This window comes from Thamnophis sirtalis, unplaced genomic scaffold (genome assembly GCF_051295495.1).
Source record: "Thamnophis sirtalis isolate CommonGarterSnake01/CBP01778 unplaced genomic scaffold, rThaSir2_p1.2 scaffold_5, whole genome shotgun sequence".
Classification (NCBI taxonomy): domain Eukaryota; kingdom Metazoa; phylum Chordata; class Lepidosauria; order Squamata; family Natricidae; genus Thamnophis; species Thamnophis sirtalis.
In genome coordinates, this window is record NW_028261385.1 from 22,348,813 (window position 1) to 22,374,183 (window position 25,371).

Below are 25,371 nucleotides of genomic sequence, written 5' to 3' on the forward strand. Positions count from 1 at the left end.
TATTCATTTATATTTTACCTTAATCTGCAATGCAAGATTTGGAGGTTTATTTTTACTTTATTGTGAACATCAACTTCAAGTTTAATTTAATTTAATTAACAATTTAGAGGTCACCTAACTCTACAAGAATAGGGGACTATACTGTACTTCAAACTATAATGAAAACAAACCACACCTTAGTACAATATAGGAACTGTCCTTTCAATGATGGTTGATATACCTGGACCACAAAAAATTCAAATAAACACTAAAGGCCAACACAAAGTAAGAGTTTGTCTGAATGGATATGGCACACCTACAAAAGCAAAGAAGAAATAAATGAAGCATCTACTGAGACAATAGGGTGAATAAACTGGCCTGCCAACTTAACACAGAAGTCAACTATTATTCTTTGTTGTAACTCAGTAATCCACAAAAGTGGTGTTTGCTATGACCTATGTGGAAATATGAAAGTTCATCCATATTTCACTAGGACCGTAGGACAATTCCCGAGCCTCTGCTTCTCTTTCTACTTCCCCTTGTGGCCTTCTATCTCTTGGATCCTAGAATATTATCTAACCAGATATTTTAGACTTCAACTCCCAGAATTCCTATGCAGGATAGCATGAGAAGGCATCAAAAATGAATAGCTATAACAGAGACAGTGTTGTCCATCTCACCAAGTGATGTTCGGTTCCTGCTGGAATAGGAAGAGAAGTGGAAAGGTACCACGACTCATGTGCAGTTTGTCATACTTTGGAAGTGAAGTTCATATAGACAAGAATCAAAGTCATGAATTTTCCTGAGTTTCAGTTTTAATTATTTCATTTATCATGAGCCACGGTGGTGCAGTGGTTAGAGTGCAGTACTGCAGGCTACTTCTGCTGACTGCCGGCTGCCTGCATTCTACAATGAGCTTTTTTTTTTTGAGGAAACTGGAAATAAACATCACAATTTGAGGTCACGTGAACTCTAAATGAATCGTAAATGAGGGATGACTGCCAGGTGCCCAAAATGTTATCAAATAACCATGATTATGGTTATAATCATAGTGGCACAGTGGTTAGAGTGCAGTGCAGTACTGCAGGCTACTTCTGCTGATTCCTGGCTGCCAGCAGTTTGGCAGATTGAATCCCACCAGGCTCAAGGTTGACTCAGCTTTCCATCCTTCTGAGGTGGGTAAAATGAGGAGCCAAATTATTGAGGGCAATATGCTGATTCTATAAACCCCTTAGAGAGGGCTGTAAAGTGGTATATAAGTCTAAGTGCTATTGCTATTTATGTATAGCTTGCTCCCAACTTTCTTCAGTCACCTTACAAAAATATAATCTCTGAAATCACCTAAAACAGCAAAAAAAAAATAGTTCTCTAAAATATATAAGCATTGTACAGTACAATATTTTGGTTTATGATTTTATGCTGTTAGATTATCACAAATCATATACAGACCTGGGATAGAGCAGGAATAGCCAGTCTTATAACAGCTAAAGGTATCAGTGTAAATTGGATACAGTTGCATCTCATTTACCAGCATGGCATGGATCTTTTTTCTGATGTCCTTGATCCATGCTAGTTTTATTTTAGAACTTACATTACAATTTTTAGGTGTTTGTTGTTTGATAGTGGGATCCTATTTCAATGATTTTTGAGAATAATCAGTAACTTTGGAAAAATATATTTATCCCTGTAGTAACAGGATGTATTTCAGTAACAAAAAAACATGTTGCCGAGGTGGCGCAGTGGTTAGAGTGCAGCACTGCAGGCTACTTCAGCTGACTGCAGTTCTGCAGTTCGGCTGTTCAAATCTCACCGGCTCAAGGTTGACTCAGCCTTCCATCCTTCCGAGGTGGGTAAAATGAGGACCCAGATTGTTGTTGGGGGCAATATGCTGACTCTGTAAACCGCTTAGAGAGGGCTGAAAGCCCTATGAAGCGGTATATAAGTCTAACTGCTATTGCTATTGTTTATCTTCTCCCCAAGATAATAGTTTTAAGGCAGAGGTGGTATTCAGCCAGTTTGGACCAGTTCACCCGAACTGGTAGTGGAAATCACAAGTGGGCCTGCCCACCCACCCTGGCTCTATGCCATCCTATTTAGGCATGTTTTTGAGGCTGGGCGCATGAGCAGAAGGTGCATGCATATGAGCAAAGCGCATGCATGGAAGACTGGACGCCAGTGGTGGGATACAACCAGTATGCCCTGGTACAGAAGTACTGGTGCCTGCTGGGAGCACCAGGTATTGTTCCGGTACGGTGCTCCGGAGGGCCCACCCACCCGCCTGCACTCCTTACCAGTATTTGAGCCGATCAGGGCTTTCACGCACGTGCACGGAGCGTATGGCACCTGTGCAACGCTCCACCAAGCAGCTGGAGTGTGTCGCAGAGTGTTGTGGGCGGTAAGTATGCATGCACGTGATGCACACGTGCATGTGGTGGGCGCACGGCTCCATTGCACCGTACCGGTTGCAACAGGATCCGGAACCCACCTGCCAGGTGCATGCGTGGACGGGGAAAAGCGAGAGGGTGTGCGCACAGCGAACCGGTGATAACAAAATGTGAACTACACCTGTTTTAAGAGCCAAACCACATGCTCTATAGAATGTAAATCTTATTGTTGACTTCTGAATACAGGCTCAAATCAACAAACGTTTGCTTGAAGCTCAACTATCAGGAAACCTGCAAAGAGCAGACCGACATTTCCAACCTGCTGTCATCAGCTTCCCCTTAATGTGCTAATCTTCTAAGAGTCAGAAATTCAATGTTGTTTTTAAGGATTTTCTTATCCATATCATCTTGGTATAATCACATGTACACCTAAAAGGCAGATTTTCTGTAGAGATGCTGCAAAGTATATATGTTTACAGCAGGTCAACCATAATTATGACTCAAATAAATTGTTGAATAAAATGCTTAAAGGAGCTATGGAATTTCTTTTGGGAATCTGATTATGTATAATTTTATTAGCATGTGAACTATGCAAAGAATTCCAGTTTGAGAAAAGCTGGTGGAAGACTGCCAAATTTCAGTTCATATATTTGTTCCTTTCTACGGTCCAGCTGCATAATGCGTACAAACACACTTTCTAAAAGAAAATCAGAAATGTATTAAAGAAAAAGCTCAAAGTTACACTAGCAATTACAATCAACAAGTACCTTTCTCCCCTTTGCTTTAATCAAAAACATTAGATAAATATTTTTTTTCAAACACACCTCTCAATTTGGTCACCTAGAATCCTCCCAAAAAAGTTAGTTATTTAACCAAATTTACCATTATCTTCAGCCAACATGGGACAATCAACAAAAGGAGAAGACATAAGGATGAGAAACACTATTTTAGCTCAAAAAAAAGTCAATAAAAGTTTAGAAAACTTTGCCTGGGGTGTGCTGATAAGAGAGGACAAAGAGAAGTTAACCCAGATGTCTATCTGCAATTCAATAAGTCAATCACTACTGATCCTAACTACTGATACTTCAGCTGGATAAATGATTTATCTTCTTGAAAGAAGAAGTAGGGAAGGTCCTGTACATACCCTTCATATCACTAACACTTGATAGTCAATCTTCACCTTATTCCCAAACAATTTACCAATCCACTCAGAAGAGTTTCCTTCGGAACAATATCAAGAGTACAAGCCTGATATCATTGTCCTTAGCTGTTTCTCCCCAGCTTCCATTTATGTCAGAGATAGTGTTCTACTCTAACAAATCTATTGAGGGCATTCCCAAATTAACCCAACATGATCTGCAACAGGAATTTCTCTTTTTATCCAAATACTGTACAACATTTTGGAATGCTTTGTCTGCCTTGACTGTAAATGCAGTTTGTTTTGGACAATTGCACTGCATTGCTTTGAAAGAGCAGGTTCACAGCATGGGAGTGCTCCTTGATCTTCAGCAGTGTGTGTATGTGTGTTGTGTGTGTTTGTCTCTGTGCATATCCGCTTGGAAATTCCTGGAAGCTTGAAACTCAGACAAATCACCCATCAATAGACATATAGAAATAAACACATATACACACCATTCAAATGCGACAATAAAAGCTAAGAAACATACAGAAAAACAGAGCACATCCTTTCCAGTACCCAACAACAACCTGATAAGCAGGGATTAACACCAGACAAACAAATCAAATAGAAAACAATACTCTAATCAGGAAACTACCATGAAGAAAACCACATTCCTATCAACACTGTCAGGGCAAGCTATGGCAGGAAAAAAAAACCCCAACAAACCCCACTCTCTCTAGCACTGATATTACCTAGCTGGGTATTCAAATATCTACAAACAAACAACTTCCCAAACATTGTTCTATCATGAAAGCATTATTCGGATAATCCTAGTACAATCCATTATTTATTTGAAACTTTTCTTTTTATTCTGATATTTCTATTAAGACTAGATATTCTTCACATTCCCATTTTGGATGTGCTGGACAACAGCCACCAGTGTGAATTCCCGAGTATTGATTAGAAATAATAGAAGATGCAGCTAAGCATCTGGAAGATGCCACACCAGGAAGACTGTATGTGCAAATGATAATGATGTTATCATCATCAAACCCAAGGTAATGTAGTGGTTAGAATGCAGTATTGCAGGCTGTTTCCGCTGACTGCGGGCTGCCTGCAATTTGGAAGATCGAATCTCACCAGGCTCAAAGTTGACTCAGCCTTCCATCCTTCCGAGGTAGGTAAAATGAGGACCCAGATTGTTGGGGGCAATAGGCTGGCTCTGTAAACTGCTTGGAGACCTGTAAAGCACTGTAAAGCAGTATATACGTCTAAGTGTTACTGCTATTATCCATTCCAGTCATTGCCCGATTCTGGGCAATTCTATGGGCCAGATTTCTCCACACCCTCTGATTTTGCACTACTTCTTTGAGTTGTTCTATGCTCAAATGTGCAAATATGTGCAAACAGATATTCCCAACTGATACCTTTCAGGACAGGCATACCCAACAGATCCAGAAGTCATAACTGTGGAAGCAATTAAGATATGACTCATTTTGCTACAGCTAAATTAATTATTATAGCCAAATGAATTGCTCTTTAAAGAGAACAATTTTTCTCCATTGTTAGTCTATTTCCAACCTTGTCTCCTCTTAAGATGACTTAACAGCTATATCCACATATCACTGTGGGATGATATACATAATTGCTATAGATGCCTTCCTGTTCTTATACTGTATTTTGCTATTCTCTAACTAGACCAACATCTTTCAAAAGGGGAGTTGTAACCATTTCATCACACTGTTTTTAAATAGGTTTACTAACTATTACAATCGCAGATAAGCATAAAGTTAAGTAGCATTGACTTAATGCATGTAATGCAAAATAATAATTATTTAGTGTTATTTTCTTAATTCTGCATCCTTCTATAGTACTTCTATGTATCTTTTGTAAGGTAAGAGTAGTTCACAGTCAAATCTTCCACAAATATATGCAGTTTAGTGTTATTTTAAAAAGCTAACAAAAAAGCAAATAAGCCCCCCCAAAAAGTATAAATTGCCACTTGTGATGGTGTAAGTGAACAAACTTTGCAAAACTCAATTATCTAATCTAAACTTTTAGAAAACATCGTCTCTTATTTTAGGGGGTGAGAAAGAAACTCCAAAATGTCTAAGATTTAGTCTATTAAAATGGATAGCCAAAGAATCATAGTATAAAATCAACCAATGAATATAAAAAACACAAATTAAACGCGAGTGTGTGTGTGTATTAGATGTATGCATGCATATATTCCAAATCCAGTGTCAGAAATGTAACCAAGGAGTGGTGGCTACTCTGGGGTTTGCAGACAAAGAGAGGCCCAGCTGGGCCTTCCGTCATTAAAACAAAATTGGTTGTTGGGCCAGTGTGCACTTGGAGAGGAATCTAAATCTTCGTCTAGGCAGCTGGAAGAATTGGGCTGTGAGTGAGCATATAAACAGAAGTGCATTTTTGTCTAAAACATTTATTAAAGGAACTTTTGGGGGGGGGGAACACTTCCCTTTTTTAAAATCAAAAGCAAAGTAAAGAAAATAATAGGAACAGGAAAAATGCCAAGAAAGAAATGCAGAAGGATGGGATGGGATAAAGAAGGGATATAAATGGCAGTTTCTGATCTTAACAGAAGTTACAAGTACATTGATATCTGTATTACACCAAAATCTCCTTTCCTTCTTTCCATAGTCTATCCTTTCTAATCAGCAATGCATTCTGATGCCAACAAAGATGTGAAGAAAATTCTAACTCTGCTACATCTAATGATAGTTCAGATTCCTGAAGCCAAGATCCAGTAGCAACCTGCCATCTCTCTCTGCCCTCCCCCAAAAAACAAACCAAGCCCCCCTGCAGGTGCCACTCACCCCTAAGAATAACACATGTGCTCCAGACTCTACAACAGGCCTGCTCTCTCACACTTAGCTGTTTAAATGATGACTAATGTTGGACTGGGTGACCTCTTCTAAATGTTTGCCTTGGGGCCAAAACTGCTCTACTTCCATCCTGCTAAAATCTATGGCTGGAGATGCTATATTAGATTTTGGAAGTTAAACTTGCCAGGATCCTTACTTAGTGGTAAGTGCCATTCAGCCCAGAATAACTTATCAAATAAGCATATGAAAGGACTCCAAATCTGGATCTATCTGTAGATAGTCACCTTTAGTAATGTACATTCAGTACATTAATAAACAATTGCATGTGTACCTTATTGAAAATCTAATACTTGGTGTTTAAAGTGATAGGAGGAATTTATTAATACCAAAGTGCTACTTCTATTAAAATGGAGGCCCTATTAATAAGCTGAGCTATTTTTAAATGAGATGAATAATCACCTACTTGCTGCTTCCCACTGACTTCAGTCATTGTTGCAAACTTGGCAAAAGAGAAAGGTAAAGCACCCTTCCAGGGGAAAGCATGGCATTCTGTATTCACACCACTGCATTATTATGCTGCTGCTCTACAAAATACTCCCCAAATACCACAGCACTGGCTTTGAAAGGAAAGAATTCCCAGGCTCCTCAAGACAAAAGTGCTCATTATCATGTTCCCCCTATCCTACAACTGATGTTTTACCCACAATCCCCATAGGCTGGCAAAATTGTCCTTCACTAGAGTTATTCCCATAAACAAAAAGACAGGCAAGATACAGTATAAGCGGCTTTTGTGGAAAAAATGTTTAAAATAAATCACATATGGTTAGAAAACAGGCCTGCTTGTTCCATAGTTGTCAACGCCCTATTATATCTTAATTTGGATATCAGTGTTTTCTCCTCTCCTCCCCCCACCTAAGTTATTTATAATCCAACTATCAACAGCAGCCAACTTTCTGTCTGCTAGGGAAAAAAATATGTTACACAATAGAGCTGTAGCTCCATGTTAAGGAGAAGTAGCAGAGTGCTTCTAGTAAAATAAATTGTACTTTGCAGTAATAGGAACCCCAATAAGAGGCAAAGTTTGAGAATTAAAGAACTTTGAGAAAGTAGAGAATTAGAACAGGCTGCAAGTCTAATATCAATTAGTTTGGAAACCATTTCTCCTGAATGTACAGTTTCTTAACCTTAGCAACTGTAAGAAGAGTAGACTTCATTTCCCAAAATTCTCCAACTATCATGCAGCCACATCTTAAAGGTAAGGTTGAGAAACTTTGCTTTATACTGCAATTTGTAGGATGTGATTGCACTAAAAGTAAGGTTACCAAATCTGGTCTGAAAAACAAATACAGAAAACCACTAGACAGTAGTCGAGAGAGAGATAGAGCAAACAACCACAAAATGGATAGATAGAGCAAACAACTTCAAAACCATGGTTTTCTAACCCCAGCAGTTTGGTTCCCATGAGCACTAATATATGGTTGGTTTGGCCTAGCTTAGCCAGTTTATTTCAAAATGATGGGTTAAGAAAATGATGGCTTAGCATGTTATTTAAACCAGATTCATTTTTGATCCAGTATATTGGTCTTTTTCACTACCTCCAGCACTAAGAAAAGGAAATTCACCACTGGCTATTACCAAGACGTAAAATGTAGAGTTCTACTCTACCAGTTTCTAAACATAACTTAAGCATGTGTGTCCATCAGTGGTAAAAGTCAAACCTTTTTTACAACTGGTTCTGTGGGCGTGGCTTGATGGGCGTGGTGTGGCTAGGTGGACATGGCTTGGTGGACATGGCAGGGGAAGGATACTGCAAAATCTCCACTCCCATCCCACTCTGGGGCCAGCCAGAGGTGGTATTTGCTGGTTCTCCAAACTACTCAAAATTTCTGCTACTGGTTCTCCAAACTACTCAAAATTTACGCTACTGGTTTTCTGAACAACTCAAAATTTATGCTACCGGTTCTCCAGAACCTGTCAGGACCTGCTGGATTTCACCCCTCGTGCCCATGCTTATTCTCAACATGGTCTCTTCTCAATTCTTCCATCTTGCAGTGATAAGTTGCTTCTGTCCCACAATCCCAAGCAAGACCAACAATGCTGCTAAAGACTTTGATCCTTAAGCCAATCTTCAAAGCAATCAACTCAAAACTTGGGTGGGTTGACAGAGTACTCTGAAACAAAACCCTAGCCATTCATAGTTATTGTGCCCCCTTGTGCAATTTAAACCCATGTTTTATTTATGGTATATGTATAAAACAAATAAAGAGGGAAACACATTAGAGCAGTGGTTCGCAAACTTGGCAACTTTAAGACTTGTGGACTTCAACTCCCAGAATTCTCCAGCCAGCTCTGCTGTGAGTTGAAGTCCACAAGTCTTAAAGTTGCCAAGTTTGGGAACCACTGCATTAGAGTAATGCAAACACAATAGAGTAAGAATAATCACATTAAGCCACTACAAAAATCAAGTGCTCCGGCAGTTTAAGTACATAGTGAACTTTTTTTAGATAGGTATTTCACCTTTGAGAGTTACTGTGGTATACAGTAGTTAAGGAACTAGGCTATTAAATGGGAGACCATATTCTAATCCTACCTTGGGCACAAAGAAACCTTAGGCCAATCCCTTCCCCCCCCCCCAATTTTAGGAAGGATTCTGAAATATTGGCAAGGAAACTGAAGAGACTTTAATCCAGGCAGTCAACTAGAAGTCAACATTGATTTAAAGGCATGCATACGAAATAACCTTTAATAATATCAGAGGGTTTCTATGTAAATATATATTTATAGCTTCTTTTCTTTTTCTTTTTTTGCAATGCTTGGGCCCCACATAAAATGCAGATGGGCAATTCTTTTGTGACTTTTATTGAGGACCATTTTTCCAAGGGATATGAACCGGCTGAAAACCACTTCTGCTCGTAAGGTCATTCCACCTACCATTAACAGGATGATAGGCAGGACTGAAGGAAGACAAGACTGTGCCCAGTTGCAATTGGGTGGAACATTTACCATATTTTTCAGCGTATAAGATGCACCCGAGTATAAGACACTCCAAGGTTTTGAAGAGGCAAATTTTAAAAAAAAAGGTTTTGCACTCTGCAAACCTCCCAAAAATGGCCCGTTTTTTTTTGCAAAAGTGGGCCCGTATTTTTTTTTCTTCAAAAAAAGGGCATGAATAGCCCTTAGGAGACTTATAGAGTGCTCCTGATAAGGTGCCCCCCCCCCAAATGAGCAAAAAATGCCCCATTTTTCGTGAAATGGGCCCTTTTGCCAAAAAAAAAAGGGGCATGAATAACCTTTAGGAAGCTTATAGAGTACTCCTGGGGGCTGGGGGGGGGGCAAAATTGAGGGGAAAAGCAGCCCATTGTTTGCTCATTTCTGCCCTCCCCAGCCCCCTCTGAAAGTTTCCTACAAGCTATGCAAGGCCATTTTGGTGAAGGGGACAGGGGTTTGGGAGGCAAAAAATGCTATATTCAGTGTATAAAACACAGCCAGATTTTCAGCCTCTTTTTTTTGAGGGAAAAAGGTGCATCTTATACTCCGAAAAATACGCTATCTCTCTTTTCAGATTTGAACCCCTTCTTTCCCACCTCCAGTTCTTTCCCACCCCCAAACTCTCACAGGACTTCTGAAAGTCTTTGAAAACAATTCCCATATTAGGGCCAAGACAGCCTAAGCTGTGGTTGTCCATTGCTGAATGGAATCCTTTGACCAAGTCATTGTTACAGTTTCTGTTTAAATCCCATTGTTTTGTCTTTGCTGGAAAGAACAAATGTTAATATTAACTGAAAAGAGTGTCTGAATCACAGAGCTGTCAAGGCTGCCCATTTTACCGTGGATTAAGTTTCCTTGGGCAGAGAACCAAATTCAGCATTTCCCAAACTACGCTAGCACGCTCCAGATGTGCTGGCTATTTATTCCCAGATGAAATCCAACAAATTCCAAAGAACACCAGGATAGATGCAACAGGAAACCTTATTTAATTTAAAATCCAGTTGGAGCAAATCACTAAGGTTAGGCTTATTAGTGGGAAAAACAAATGACACCCCTCCCCCTCCCCAAAACCCCAGGCCATTCTGCAGCGGGTACAAATTGTAAGTTCAATACACTTTATCTCCTTAGCACTAAAAGTATTCTTTGCACTGTACAAATTAGTAAGAGAGTTAAAAGGTTCACGGAAAGGTCACTGGAGAGAAAGAGAATGTGGAATTCATTATAAAAAATATTTTGTTGTGTATTTCTCAGCAAAAAGGACACAAAGTAGTTTTGTACAAAAAGAATTCTTAGCAACAACCTAACAATGGTGTCAATAGAGGCCAGGAGAAGGAATGAAGCCGCCCAGCTTATTAACCTTCAAGTACATTCCATTTTTTAAAAATTGATTTTCTGTTAAATACATTTATTAGTGCTTAATAAACATCGTATTTTCTGGGTATTTAATTTTCTTAACAATACAGATTGCATTCTTAATCTCCACCCCTTTTTTCCAACCATTGGTAAAATAAATGCCATGTTTGATAATATTCTACATCCTCTTTCTGTTTAATTTTCAGTGTCAATCTATCCAGTACATTCCAATTCTACAGAATGCAAGAGAATATTTAAAATGCCAGCATGATATACATTATAGAAATCAATAGACTAAATGGGAAAATGATTTAAAAGCAAAAAAAGAGCTGTTTTTTTAAAAAAAGAATTGGTGTTTGGTCTACACTGTATGCTTTTATAAATTACTAGGCATATAAAAATAGTGTTATATGATCGATGCTGTGTAATTCACCAAATAAGTGTTCTTAAGATTTATACCTAAAGGATGACTAAGCAGTGATGCATGCTTTCCAAACGCTCTCAGTTTTAATCGTCTGCTTAAGACTCTACCAGTTAATGTGAAAAATGCTGAACTAAATAGATGATTGGCTTGGTTTAAAATAGTTTGCTACATATGGTGGAACTGCTAAGGGGCATATGGATATCTTAGCAACTCTGCAAGCAGACGTGCAAGAGAACACAGAATTTCCTGTAAAATTAAGAATCAAAACAAAGCTGAGGAAATGCATGTTTAAAAGTCCCAGAATGTTTAAATAAAGGGTCCAAACAGAGATTTTTCTCTTGAAAAATCAATAAGGAACATCAGCCAATATTATTGGAATTTTATGGTAATGGTGACACCAGGCACGATTAAAGGAAAGGGTGCAACATGAGGAATAGATTTTTTCCAGCTTTGATTTTCATTTCTAGATGCTCTTTAATTTTCCGCTTTGTCCATCCCTCACCAGTGCCTCCTAATGTTTCAGATCTGAATCCATGCCACTTTTCTGCTATATTTTACAATTGCTAGAAGATTGGTACCAATATGCTTTAAAAAGGAAAGTGTTAACCGTTCCCACATAGTGCTGTCAAGAAGACTATATGGCCAGCCCATGACATTATTAAGCATCAAGTTTAACCTTGAGGTAATTTAAGGTAATTCCTACAAATTGTATTAACATCTCTATGGCATTAGTCTTTGCTGAGAATTACGATGGAGTTTGCAATGTTGATATTTTCAATCTTGCATTCAGAGACAAAAGTGAGACGATAGACAGATAAAAGTATACCAATGAAGATGAAGTTATAGAAAGCATCATTCTCAAGGGGAAAAAAGGGGGGGGGAATCAATAGTGTTTTGGGGGGAAAAATCTTCCCAAGGTGGCATATTTTTAATTTGAATTTCAGAAAAAAGAAAAAGAAAAATGTAACTATTATCTTAATATATTCCAAAATATTGAAATGAATCATATTGAATAGGATTCAGATAGGATTTACCAATAATCTTATGTGACATAATCCACTGCTCTGCATATGGGAATCTGATTTAAACAAGCTCGTTAAAGAATCAGAACCCCAAATCTCTCTAGCAAGCAAACAAGAAAGTATTATAAAATCATCAATATTTTAATAAAAATGTCTTCGTATGATTATAGAAGGACTACATAAATAGGAATGGACTCTTTCTACCTCTATAGCGTGGCTATGAGGCATTTAATTTCAAATATTAATTTGGGAGAATAGAATACAGTATCAATCCAATCAATTCTAGGCAATTGCTTAATTTTCTGAGAACAAAGTTGGATTTCTTTAAAAATTGGGAAATGTTTTTCTTTGACAATTTAGAAAAAAAGATATATTCAAGGTTTCATGCAGCATACATTGTGGTTTAAAAGGTGGCAGCACATTTCCAATCCTTATTTTCCTAAGCAAAGCCAAGATGTTCAATCCACAAGAAATTTCTGAATGCTGCAGGCATTCTCACAAAATGGTTGGCTAAGCATGGCCAGCCACAAAATATTCCATCTTTAGCCTTCTAGGATGTTCCTTAGTGCCCCAAGTTACAAAGATCAATTAGGATCAAGTAAAAAGATATGATTCAAAATATATAAAAAAACATGTTTTACAATGCATATGGACATATATGTTGTCAGGAATATCTTTCCCTTAATCCAGGTTTTCCCAGGATTGGTGCCACAAAGCCACACATGCCCCCACCCCACCCAAAAGCTGCAGCTACTTTAAGGAGCTTCCAATAAATGCTACTAGTTCTTATTTTAGTATCCCCCCCACACACACACACTATTTTCTAAGTATACCAACAGGGACCAGGAGCATGGCTAGAAATTAGTCAGTGGTTGAATTACCCAGCTTCTCATTTTTAATTTAAAAAAAATTAAGCACCCTGAGAGTCAAGTGGAGCAAACAACCTACCAGTAACAAATACTAAGGAAGGTATCCATATGTGTTACAGGACAGAGGATTGACTGCTCCTGTTTTAGCAGGTCTGGAATCAAAGTTTCATGAGAATTACCTTTTCAATCTAAATGTTCCTGTAAATATGGGCCATCTTTCCAAGTTCCCCTTTCAATTCAGGCTCTGAGAGGTCTTCTGTTCTTTAGGAACAAGGGAGACTTTGAAACCGGCTTCCTTCTCTGAGCAGTTGTAACCAGTTCCTTTTTCCCCCACCTGCATCCAAGCAGACACTGAATGGTGCAACTTCAGTGCAAGCTTTTAAAAATTACTGCCAGCTGTTTCACATTCTCCTTCTCATTGGAGTTGCTGTTGGGCTCTTAAATTTGTTGATTTGTCGAACACCAAGATGGTGTTCCTTTGCAGCTCTGGTTATAGATTTTGATAATCCGAATTACGTTGCAAATCAAGAAAATGAGAAGACACCCTGGTTAATTGTTTATGTATGTCAAAGAGCCTTCTACACTTAATTGCAGCTTAATGAATTATTGATCAGAGGGCCATTCTAAAAGTTAACCATTAGTTTATCTTGAAGCCAATTTCAGACAGTGGCTATTTTCATTAAGCCTGGATTTTTTTTTTTTAAAAAAAAAGCAGGAACAAAGAGTGTACTGTCAATTTAAATTCTGCTGTCTACTATGTAATAATAATGGTAGCCTATTTATTGTGCCTTGGGCTTAGCCTCTTATATGAACCTAGCTGTTTTCTTCTGTGAGTACAATCCCAAATGCATGAATTTAGCTAGTTGCAATTTAAATTTAAGTTTACTTTACTGTCACTGTGCCTCGTATAACAAAATTAAATGCCATCTTTAGTGTACATCTTATATAAGACAACTATTAAAAAATAAAACAAAAATATGCATCCTTCACATTCTACACAATTGAATTCAAAACCCCTGATACTGCATTAATATTGAACTACACAGTAGAATTCAACATAGTTACTGCTCTGGGATAGAAGCTGTTTTTCAGCCTATTTGTCCTTGTTTTATTGTCCTGTCCTGTCCCGTCTGCCAGATGTCAATAGTTCAAGAAAAAGGGTGCCCAGGATGAGATGGATCTTTAAGAACGTTTTATTCTATTTATGTATTTATTTATTTATTCATTCATTCATTCAATAAATTATCAGAAAAGGCATAGCTCAAAGTATGATTCTAGGCATTTTGATTGCTACAGACTAGTCCTATAAGTCTTTATATTTGTACACACCAGCAAGGTGTATGCAAAGTAAGGATTTGTTTTGATGCTGTGATCCGCCAGAATTTTCCCCATCTTTTAAAAATAACTAAATATATGTTTCTTTGAGACAGAGAAAGAGAGAGAGAACACTTTTAAAACTATCTCGGAATCCAGTGCTCCAGCTTTTGCTTTTGCTACAGTCAGTGAGCACAGACAAATAACTTTCTCTGCAAGTCCTGCCAATATCAGTCCTCAAAATGGGGGGGGGAGGAGGAGGAGGAGGAGGAGAGCCCAAGTGAAAGGACAAACGAACCATCTGAGTCACTCTTCCCTTCCTCCCACTTCACACAGTCCCATGCTCAGCCCACGACCCCCCAAAAGACAGAGTTCCCGGATGCCCAAGGTCACGATAGATAGATAGATAGATAGATAGATAGATAGATAGATAGGTAGGTAGGTAGGTAGGTAGGTAGGTAGGTAGGTAGGTAGGTAGGTAGGTAGGTAGGTAGGTAGGTAGGTAGGTAGGTAGGTAGGTAGCTAGCTAGCTAGCTAGCTAGGCAGGCAGGCAGGCAGGCAGGTAGGTAGAGGTAGATGTAGACACACACACACACACACACACACACACACACACACACACACTCCCTCCCTTCAACCTACATAAACCACGCAGGCTAGAAAGAAGCAATTCCTCTCCGCATTCAACGCTGCGGTTATCTCGAAAGCAAGATAAAAATCGGTATCGAAACCAGCCGCTTTCATTCGCAACCCTCGCTCCCTTCTTCCCCCAACTTTTCACTTTTCCGCTCGGATTTCCATTCCCAGGGGGACCGAGCGCGTTTATAGAATCCACCGCAGCACAGAAATCATCGGAAACGCTGTTTTAAAAAAACAAGGAACCTGGAAGGAACTGCGCCGACCGTAAACCCTTCCCGAGCCTTAGAGATGTCGCAGACGGCGTGACCTTTAGGGGAAAAACGGGGAATCGCGCCTGAGCTGGCCGGGACAGCGGGGACAATATTCGGGATCGCGTGGGAGTAACTCTCTCTTCTAAGGAAACAGGCGCAGATGGGGGTGGGTGGGAGAGGAGGCCGCTATGAGGTCCAGGGTGGCGAGAGAAATCTCTCTCTCTCTCTCTCTCTCTCTCCCTCTCCCTCCCTCCCTCCCTCCCTCCCTCCCTCCCTCCCTCCCTCTCTCTCTCTCTCTCTCTCTCTCTCTCTCTGGGAACGAAGGAAAAGTTTGACCTCGGGGCTCCCGACACGCCAGCGAAGGACCCTTTTCTCCCAAAAGCTTTTCCCAGCAAATGGGATCCAAACCAATCAATGGAACCCCAGCAAATTCCCCTTGGAAGCGGTGCCCAGATCGCAGGAAGGTTTCCAACGGGGTATATTTTGAAGCCAGGTTTAGAGCCAAGCACTCCTTCCACATCAGCTCCAAATCCAATGTAGGGTTTTACTCCGAGGAGGAACCGGTGGACTCTATTGCACAGGATGGGTTTTTATTTTATTTTTTTGCCCCACGCGCAAAAAATAAAACTCCAACAACGACGACAAAAACCAACCAATTCCCAGACTTTTCCACCCCAAATCTCGGTCCCCTTTAAACCCTCTCGGCCCCTTCTTAACCCCAGACCTCCCTTCCCCGCCCCCTCACCTTACAACGCCGCTTCTCCTTTATCCTCCCGCCGTGCTTGTCCATAACAGCAACGCAAATGCCAGGCGGGCCGGGCCTCGGCTTTGCTGCGGGTGGCGGGATTACGTAGCCCCAACAGGAAGCCTGGGAAGAAGGGGAGGGAGGGGGGGAGCGTGCGGGGATCGGGAATCCTGTTCCTAAAAGCCAGTTAAGTCGCAGGCGGCCTCCGAGAAAGTGGCCACTTCGAGAGGCCCCCTGAGCTGCTGGATCGCCTTCCAGAGGGAGCGAGAGAGAGAGAGAGGCCTGGCGGCTGGCGAGCAAAAGGCGCAGTCAAGGAGAGCAGCAGCGGCGGCGGCAGCCTATGGAAAGGGATTGACTTCTGACTACAGCCCCGGGGAGGAGGAGCCGACAGCCGACAGGCCACCGAGACGCTGCTCGGTGGAAAGGCTTGGAGCGTCCGGAGGCAGCCCGCCCGGCTTTTTTGGCCCTGTTGGTTTAACAAGAGTTGGAAGGGACCTTGTAGGTCATCTAGTCCAACCCCCTGCCCACTCAGGCTATCTCGCAGATTTACCCTACCGGGAGTACCTTACCTGCTCCGAAGTGGGTTCCCGAGACGACTTCTTCGTCTCCCGCCCGGGCATCCCTCCTGACCTTTTCCTCTGGCTGATCCCTGGTCAGGATGCGGCTAAAAGCGCAGCGGACAGGGACCTGTCAAAACTCTCCAAGTGGGGAAGCTCCACCTCTATCCAACGCGAACCTCAAGGCTCTTCTCCGAGATCTCCAAAGGTTTTTTTTATCCTCCAAAAGAGAGGATTCCTCTGATCCCCTCGCCTAAGCGGGAGGGGCGCTCGAGAATGGTGATTCGGATTTCTTTTAGAGTTTGGGGGTGGGGTGTTAGAGAAAACCGAGTTGGAAGGGACCTTGTAAGTCTTCTAGCCCAACCTCCTGCTCGGGCAGGAAATCCCATACACCATTTCAGAGAAGTGGTTGTCCAATTTCTTCTTGAAAACTTCCAGGGTTGGAGCATTTACAACTTCTAGAGACAAGTCATTCCACTGATTAATTGTCCTGTCAGGAAATTTCTCCTCATTTCTAGGTTGTTTCTCTCCTTAGTTAGTTTCTTCTCCTGCGCTCAAGCACTTTGGAGAATAAGTTGATCCCCCTCTTCTTTGTGGCAGCCCCTGAGACGGGGGGGGGGGGTGGTGGTGAAATTCAACAGATTCTGACAGGTTCTGGAGAACCGGTAGCGGAAATTTTGAGTAGTTTGGAGAACAGGCAAATACTATCTCTGGCTGGCCCCAGAGTGGGGAGGGAGTGGGGATTTTGCAGTGTCCTTCCCCTGCCACGCCCAAAGAACTGGTGGTAACAAAAATTGAATTTCACCACTGCCCTGAGATATTGGAACACTGCTATCATGTCACCCATAGTCCTTCTTTTCATTAAATCAGACATACCCAATTCCAGCAATTGTTCTTTATATGTTTTAGCTTCCAGTCCCCTAATCATCTTTGTTGCTCTTCTCTGTACTCTTTCTAAAGTATCAATATCTTTTTTACATCATGGGCACCAAAACTGGATGGAGCATTCCAAGTGTGGCCTTACCAAGGGTTCTGCTACTATTTCTTCAGAGAGAGAGAGAATCAAGCAAGGCAAGATGGCAGCGAGGCTTACAATGAACCCCCTGCCTTTTTTTAGATATGTGTCACCCATGGGCACATGTAAAAAAAAAGAGAACAACTTTGGTTACACTGTCCTGAACATCAACTTCATGGACCTTTTTGTGGTATCTCTCTTCTGATGTCTCCCAATCAGGAAGAGGTCCAACAGGACCTCTTCATGATGTCTTCTCTGAGATTTAATGATAGCTTTGGAAGCCAGGCTGATGGCTGCAGAAGTTCCATAAAGACAGAAGAAGGATGTAAGATAGGAGAGTCATATTTCTTGCTGCTCTCCCTTGGAGTAAAGCAAGAGCATCATGCTCCATCCATGAGAATTTCAGCAGAGATCCTTTGTACTTCAAAGATAACCCAAATGCAAATTTTCTTACATCGCTTTGAAAGAGAATGGTGAGAGAACAGATTAAGGTAATTCTGATTATTATCCTTGCTATTTCTCAGGAGGCTGTTTCAAGGCTGGCTATATGACTCACTAGTTTTAAGTATCATGTCAGCATTAAAAGTGTTAAGCCTGTTTAGCTTCCTGGAGCAATCTTCCATGATATAAATTTAGTGGATCTCGGTTTTGAGCAAATTGTTGTAAGATGCACGCTAGGCACACAAAGCATTTATCAAATGAATTATATCCATACAATATCACCAGTATCTCATGCAACATGCTAAATGATTGTTTAATTAACACTGATTTACTGAATAAACCATGATTGATTGGGCTCACTCAACATGCTGTAACATAACTGACAGTTGGCTAGATTCTTAAAACATTCCTTCCAAAACCCAAGAAGATCACATTATACCTGTAGCTGGGCGTTCACTGAACCAGATCACAATCAATGTATGCAAGATTACCAGACAAGGTTTTTATAATGTAGAAATAAGGAACAAAAATGAATATGGAGAAATGCCTTAACACAAACAGAACTTTCACTTTCTTATAACGTCACACATTTATTGAAATTCTCGTGAATTTAAATTTCATTTAAATAAATATTTTTTTAAAAAATAATTTCTGAGACCTAAGTAGACTGCTCCCAAGTAAGGAGGCATAAACAGAATCATCTCTCTATCTTATTCTATTATTCTATTATCTCATATTACAAGGCATGACTGATGCCTTTATTATTCGCAGTTTTACTCACAAAACAGTTAGAACATGCAGAAACGTCTCTTTCCTGGAAGATCCTGGCTGACCTTCTGCCTGAGTCTGAAATGATGACTGCCAAAGGAGTAAATAGTAGGACCCTTTTGCACTTCTTGGAGACTTAATTATATAGGGCCGTGATGGCGAACCTATGGCACACATGCCAGAGGTGGCACGCAGAGCGCTCTTGGTGGGCACATGCACTGTCGCTAGCTGCTCTTTTCGCTTCTGGCGCACCAGCCAGCTGTCTATGAGGATGCCGGTGCGCTGGAAAAGGGCCCAAAAAACTGCCTGAAAATGGCCAAAAACCAGCCAGAAAATGGCTAAAACCGGCCAAAAAACTGGCATGCGTGCATTGGCCAGCTGGTCTTCAGGTTTCCAGTGCTCCAGTGTGCTGATATGCACATGCATGCATGCATGTTCCGGTTTGGGCACTTGATGCTGAAAAGGTTTGCCATCACTGATACAGGAGAACTCCCAGTCATAACTGGATGAATAACTTTTAATCTTACCATGAAATCAGTTTAGGTGAGTTTCTCCAGGTTACCAAAACATGTTTACACATTCAGACTTTCATACATGTCACAGGATGAGTGGGGACATCATCTTGGTAAATCCGTGACCAAAACAAACTATGGCTTGGCAATATTGGAAACTGCATACACTGACTGTGTTTGCTAATGGGGAAATTGATTGTCAAGATGTCAATGGAGCTTCTCAGACATCCAGGTCCTGGTTGTCCCAAAGGTGCTTTTTCAAGAGGCAACTGGACTTTCTTGGTTTTTCTTAGAAGACATTTCGCCTCTCATCCAAAAAGCTTCTTCAGCTCCTTGGATGAGAAGAAGGGCTGAAGAAGGTCCTTGGATGAGAAGCGAAATGTCTTCAGAGAAAAAAACCAAGAAAGTTCAGTTGCCTCTTGAAAAAGCACCTTTGGGATGATGTGGTCAACGTGGTACATTGGTGCGATATATACACTGGAGGAGCAGGTTGATGATTTTTTAACCTTTTAAACATAATTCTCAAGAAGGAGACCTTACATTGTAAAGGCAGTTTTTTTCTTTTTATGACTCATATGATTGTAATAAATAGTACAGAGGATTTCATTGGACTAAAACAGTCGATCTCCCACCCCAACCATGACACATGACAGATTTTTAGAAAGTTGTGGATGCTCTCAGTGATCAATCTACATCCATGATCTTTGAGATTGAGTATGATTGCTGTCCTGTAATTATTTTGCAATTAATTCTTTTTTTTTGGATAATCTTTGTTATAAGAGCCGAGGTGGCGCAGTGGTTAGATTGCAGTACTGCAGGCTACTTCTGCTGACCGAACTGCCTGCAGTTCAAATCTCACTGGCTCAAGGTTGACTCAGTCTTCCATCCTTCCGAGGTGTGTAAAATGAGGACCCAGATTGTTGAGGTCTATAGGCTGACTCTAAACCGCTGTAAAGCACTGTGAAGCGGTATATAAGTCTTATTGCTATTGCTATTGCTATATTGTTATTTACTTGTTTTTTATGTTCTTTGTTGTGCAAACCACCCAGAGTCAATTGGTGTTGGCATTCAAATAACCATGAAATGAATTTGTATCTGGTTACTCAGCAGTGCCAGCAAGAAAGGGTCTCTTTCATTTAAGCAGCTCAGATGAACAGGAGATCTGCCCACCATCCATGACAAGTAGTTAATTGTCACGTAAAAATGAGACTACCCAGTGGACTTCTTTTTCTAGATTATAGCTGAAAGAAAATGCTGCTGACTTAAAAAAGGAGAACAACTGCTAAACGGCAGAGTTTCTCAATCTTGGCAACTTTCAGATGAGACTTCAACTGAGACTCTAGAAAAAGTGTGGAGAAGAGCAACCAGGATGATTAGGGGGCTGGAGACTAAAACATATGAAGAACGGTTGCAGGAACTGGGCATGGCTAGTCTAGTGAAGAGAAGGACCAGGGGAGACATGATAGCAGTGTTCCAATACTTGAGGGGCTGCCACAGAGAGGAGGGGGTCAAGCTATTTTCCAAAGCAACTGAAGGCCAGACAAGGAATAATGGATGGAAACTGACTAAGGAGAGATTCAGCCTAGAAATAAGGAGGAACTTTCTGTCAGTGAGAATAATCAACCAATGGAATAGCTTGCCTTCAGAAGTTGTGGAAGCTTCATCACTTGAGGCTTTCAAGAAGAGATTGGACTGCCAATGGTGTAGGGTCTCCTGCTTGAGCGGGGGTGTTGGTGTTGAACTAGATGACCTATAAGGTCCCTTCCAACTCTGTTAATCTGTTAATCAACTCCCAGAATTCCCTGGTTGGCATGCTGTCTGGGGAATTCTGGGAGTTGAAATCCACACATGTTAAAGTTCTGAAAGTTAAGAAACCCTGCTGTAACAAATGAGAGCAAAATTTTTCAGTGAACCTCACAGAAGAAAGGAAGGAAGGAAGAAAGAGAAAGAAAGAAAGAAAGAAAGAAAGAAAGAAAGAGAAAGGGGTTTTGCATTTCAAGATTTCCCTGGACATATTTGCCTTGGCTTTAATCAAAGAATGAGCCTGGATGATTGATGAGCAGTGGGGGAGGCAGTGTGGAAGGAGCGGATGCCTTCATGGTGTGGGACTTTTCCGCTCCATAATTGTACCCCACTTCCGTAGTCTTTATTTGAAAGCTGCTTTCCTTGAGATAATATAGGAAACCTATTCTTCAGTAACAATCCCTGCCCCAGCCTTGCTCCCATGTTTCCTGTAAGCATTTTAAAGACACAAAGGACTTTAAGGTCTAGAATGTCTTTCTGCCCTCAAGTCCTGTGGAAACGAATTGGAGCTACAAACCCACTCTGTCCTTGCCATCAAGAGTGCAATTCAGCAGTTTTGGAGTCAGGAGATCATAGTGTTAAAAAAGGGGGGTCTAAGTGACATTCCTGGACATTTTCTCCCTATTCTGCGTTTCTGAAGGGAACCTTAGTTTTTATAGATAATTTCACGCAAAAAAATAATAATGCAATGGAAGAGCCGAAGATATCTGCCATACAAACTATAGAGAGTCCTTCCCCAGCCTCTCCACCAGTTTCAACTCCGGACTCATCCTCAAATCTAAATCTTCTTCTAATGTAAAACAAAATATCATTTAAAAAAAAACAAAATAAAGGAAAAAATATTTTAGAGTAATTATATGTACACAGGGTATACCAAAGGGTTAGCCCCTACTGTTCTCACCTAGGCTTCCCCAAAAAGCACAAAGCAGATTCCTGGTCCCAGTAAAACATCTTTTATTAAATGAATGTGAATTCCTTTCATTCACATTCAGCAAAGGACTGGTGAACAGCCTTTCAAAGGTGAATTTATGACCACAGTCCTTATCAAGCTTGAAAAGCTGCCATGTAAATATTTTCCAAATGCAGTTGTTGTGCAAGGAAACATTTGGCACAGAGTCTCTGAGATTCACGGACAGATCTTCACACTCCTAAAACAAATGAATGAACGAATCAACGAATTGTTTCCTGCAAAATCCCACTTGCCTTTCACTCCTCTTTTATTTCTTATGGGAGGGGCCATTCACCATCAACCTGTGGCTTTACTCCCAAGTCAACACTGATTTCTGAGCTGTTCTTTTCTTCTGGCAGTTCTGTGCATGCGCACACTGGGAACATGCTCCAGCTATTCCTCTGCCTCACTGCTGTCTAGCTCTGAAGACATGTGAGAACTGCCAGTCGGCCTTGGCCCCATCTCTGCCTCTGATGCAGAGCCCTCATCTGGGCCTTCCCCAGCCTCTAGGACTGGCCCATGTTCCTTCCCAACCATCTCACTGTCTGACTCTGCCAGCTCCACTGGCTGCTGATGCACCACAACACCCACCGACAATTTATTGTATAAATTATATGTTCCATTTGGTGGCCATTTTTTTCTAAGTGTTTCCTTACTTGTCTGACACAGGACCTTTGAACATTCATAAGTACTGTAACCTTTTCTCTGAGAAAAATAAGACTGATTAATAAAATTAATTAAACTTATGGCGATTGGCTTATGAGATCGGACTTGGGGCACACTCTGTCTTGCTCTTGAACATGCTTTCATTCAGAGCTTGCTAGTGATCGACCTGAGCCAATTGAGGTGCTGCACTGCCTTGTTTTGAATCAAGTGATTGAGAGGACTTGTTAAAGGAGGACCCAGGAGATAAGAAAAGTTGAATTGAGCACCAATTCTCGTGACTCATGGACAATTAAGTAGTCCTCAACTGAGGCCAAAAGTTTTGCTCAGCAAAGGGTTTCACTTAGTTTTACCACCAGTTCTCCACGCGCAGGCATGCTCGCTTCTCACTTACACTTTTCACACATGCACTCAGCCTTCAGCACATGCACTTGCTCACGTGCATGCCTTCTGGGCATGTGCCTGGCCTTAAAAATGTGGCTAAATAGGAGAGCATAGCGCCGGGGCAAGTGGGCTGGAGCGGGCCCACTCACAATCTCCGCTACCAGTTCGCCCCAACCGGTCCGAACCGGCTGAATACCACCTCTGGTTTTGCCCGATTTTACATTATTTCTTGCCACAATTGTTAAGTGAATCATTGCAGTTGATAAATCAGTAATCAGCTTCTAAGTGAATCTGGTTTCCCCTTTGGCTTTGTTTGTCGGAAGGTTGCAAAAGAAGATCACAAGGCCTTGGAACACTGCAACCACCATAAATATGAGTCAGTTGTCAATCATCTGAATTTAAACCACATGACCATGCGAATGGTGAAAACCGTTGTAGGTCTCTTTTTTCATTCCCATTGTAACTTTGAATGGTCACTAAGTGAACTGTTGAAAGTCAAGGACTGCCTGTGGTTTTTCCCCTACCAGTATGAAAATGGTTAATTTGGTATTCTGTGGAATTAACCAACCAAGTAGTAACCAGGACTAGTCCTGTTTTATAAGCACAAAGAAGGTCAACCAAGTGTTTTCTCATAGTTTGAATCTCTACCCAGCCCTGAAGCTTCATGGGCTGATTTTGGTCCATTCACTGTCTCGTAAACTGACTTACCTTGTGGTTTGTGTTATTGTAATGGCAGAATTGCTATGATACTTTCTTGAACTTCTGGAGGAAGTAGAATATAAATGGAACAAATAAAATATTTACAGAAGAAGATAACAAGTCTCTCTTTTTATTATTCATTAACACCTTCCTTTTAAAATGAAAACTCAAATGTTCTCAAATGTAAAAAAAAACCCTTCCTGGTTATCCAAAATAAGATTAAGGATATTTGATATCAATATATTTCTAAAACTACAGTTCTCATCAGAACTTTTCTACAAGCAAAACATATATACACATACACATACACATATACCAGGGTTGGGTTCCTGGCTTCTGCTACCGCCGGTTCGCTCAGGGATGCGCTTCAGGCACATGTGCGCATGCGCAGTAGTAAAAAAAAATGCTTTGACACATGCGCAGAAGCAAAAAACAAGATGGCGTGGCCTATGGTGCCGCCGATAGAACCAGTTCTAAAGAACTGGTCCAAACCGGTAGGAACCCACCTCTGACATACACATATACATATGCATTTACATATACATATATCCTGGGCATCTGGATTCTTACAGGTAAGTTATTTAACACTAGAAAAGGAAAGTATTACTGGTAGCTTCTAGTAGCAATTTGATAAACTCTTTAATTTTTAATGTATCCTTTTAAAAAGCATTTGCTGTTTAAACTATCATTTGAAAAGAGACTTACAGTTCAGCAAATCTTATCCTGGATGGTGCATGTGTTGTGCTTCATTCACAAGGAAACAGCTTTGCCCAAGGGGTGCAGAAGTGTGTTGGAAACAAGAAGTGTTGTTGTGCTTCAGCTCCTCGAGACTGCAGTTACTCAAGAGAATTCTACCATTAACGTGAACCTTTTAAAACGACATAGAACAATTTGTTCATCAGCTGTCACCGTGGGCTGCCAAAGGCACAGATAGGATCACCAGTTTGATTTTTCAAGAGAATTTCAAGTCCCTGTTCCACCCCCAGAATTTCCTCTCTGGACAATAATTACATAAGTAAACAAACAGACTTCCTTTGGAAATAGATGTCTGTATTCAAGAACTTGAATTAGAAATTTGGTAGATCTGAGAGGCGAGTACAGATCTCCTCTTGATTGTCCATCCTTCAAGGTATATTAGATTAGGAAACCTGTGCCATTATTGCAAAGCTATATTAATACATTTTGCAATGTATTAATATCTTCCCCTCCTCCCTTGTTTTATCTTCATGTGAGCTAGGGAGGAACTTGTCTGAGATGTTTACTGCTTTCTTGATTTCAGGTTAGATAGCAACCTTTCCTCCTGGTCTTCAAGGCCATTCCCTCTGCTATCTACCGTACAGTGATGTATACATCCATCCATCTATTCATCTATCCATCTATCCATCCATCCACCCATCCATCCTCCATCCATCCACCTATCCTCTCTCCCAACCCATCCATCCATCTATCCATCCATCCATCCATCCATCCATCCATCCATCCATCCATCCAAATTATTTCAGCTGGAGGAGAAAATACCTGCTTCACTAACCTGCTTCTTCTGGAAATCAGTTGGGGTTGATTGTCTCCTTAGTTAGAGAAGAAGACAGAAAACTCATTCATGCTCAGGGATTAATTACAGGTAGTCCTCAATTTATGACTGTAAT

At 40.9% G+C, this 25,371-nt stretch overlaps 1 protein-coding gene across 3 annotated transcripts in view; it reads right to left on the minus strand.

Moving 5' to 3' along the window:
- LIFR (LIF receptor subunit alpha) overlaps nt 1-16,600 on the minus strand; it is a 125,410-nt gene extending 108,810 nt beyond the window's left edge. The window contains exon 1 of one of the 3 annotated variants that reach the window (XM_087715435.1): nt 16,504-16,600. The gene's annotated coding sequence lies outside the window, so the exon portion shown is untranslated. Of the gene's footprint in view, nt 1-13,164; nt 13,500-15,934; nt 16,273-16,503 lie in introns of those variants that run through there. The other 2 variants (XM_087715433.1, XM_087715434.1) reach the window with 2 other exon arrangements.
- Between the last annotated feature and the right edge of the window lie 8,771 nt (nt 16,601-25,371).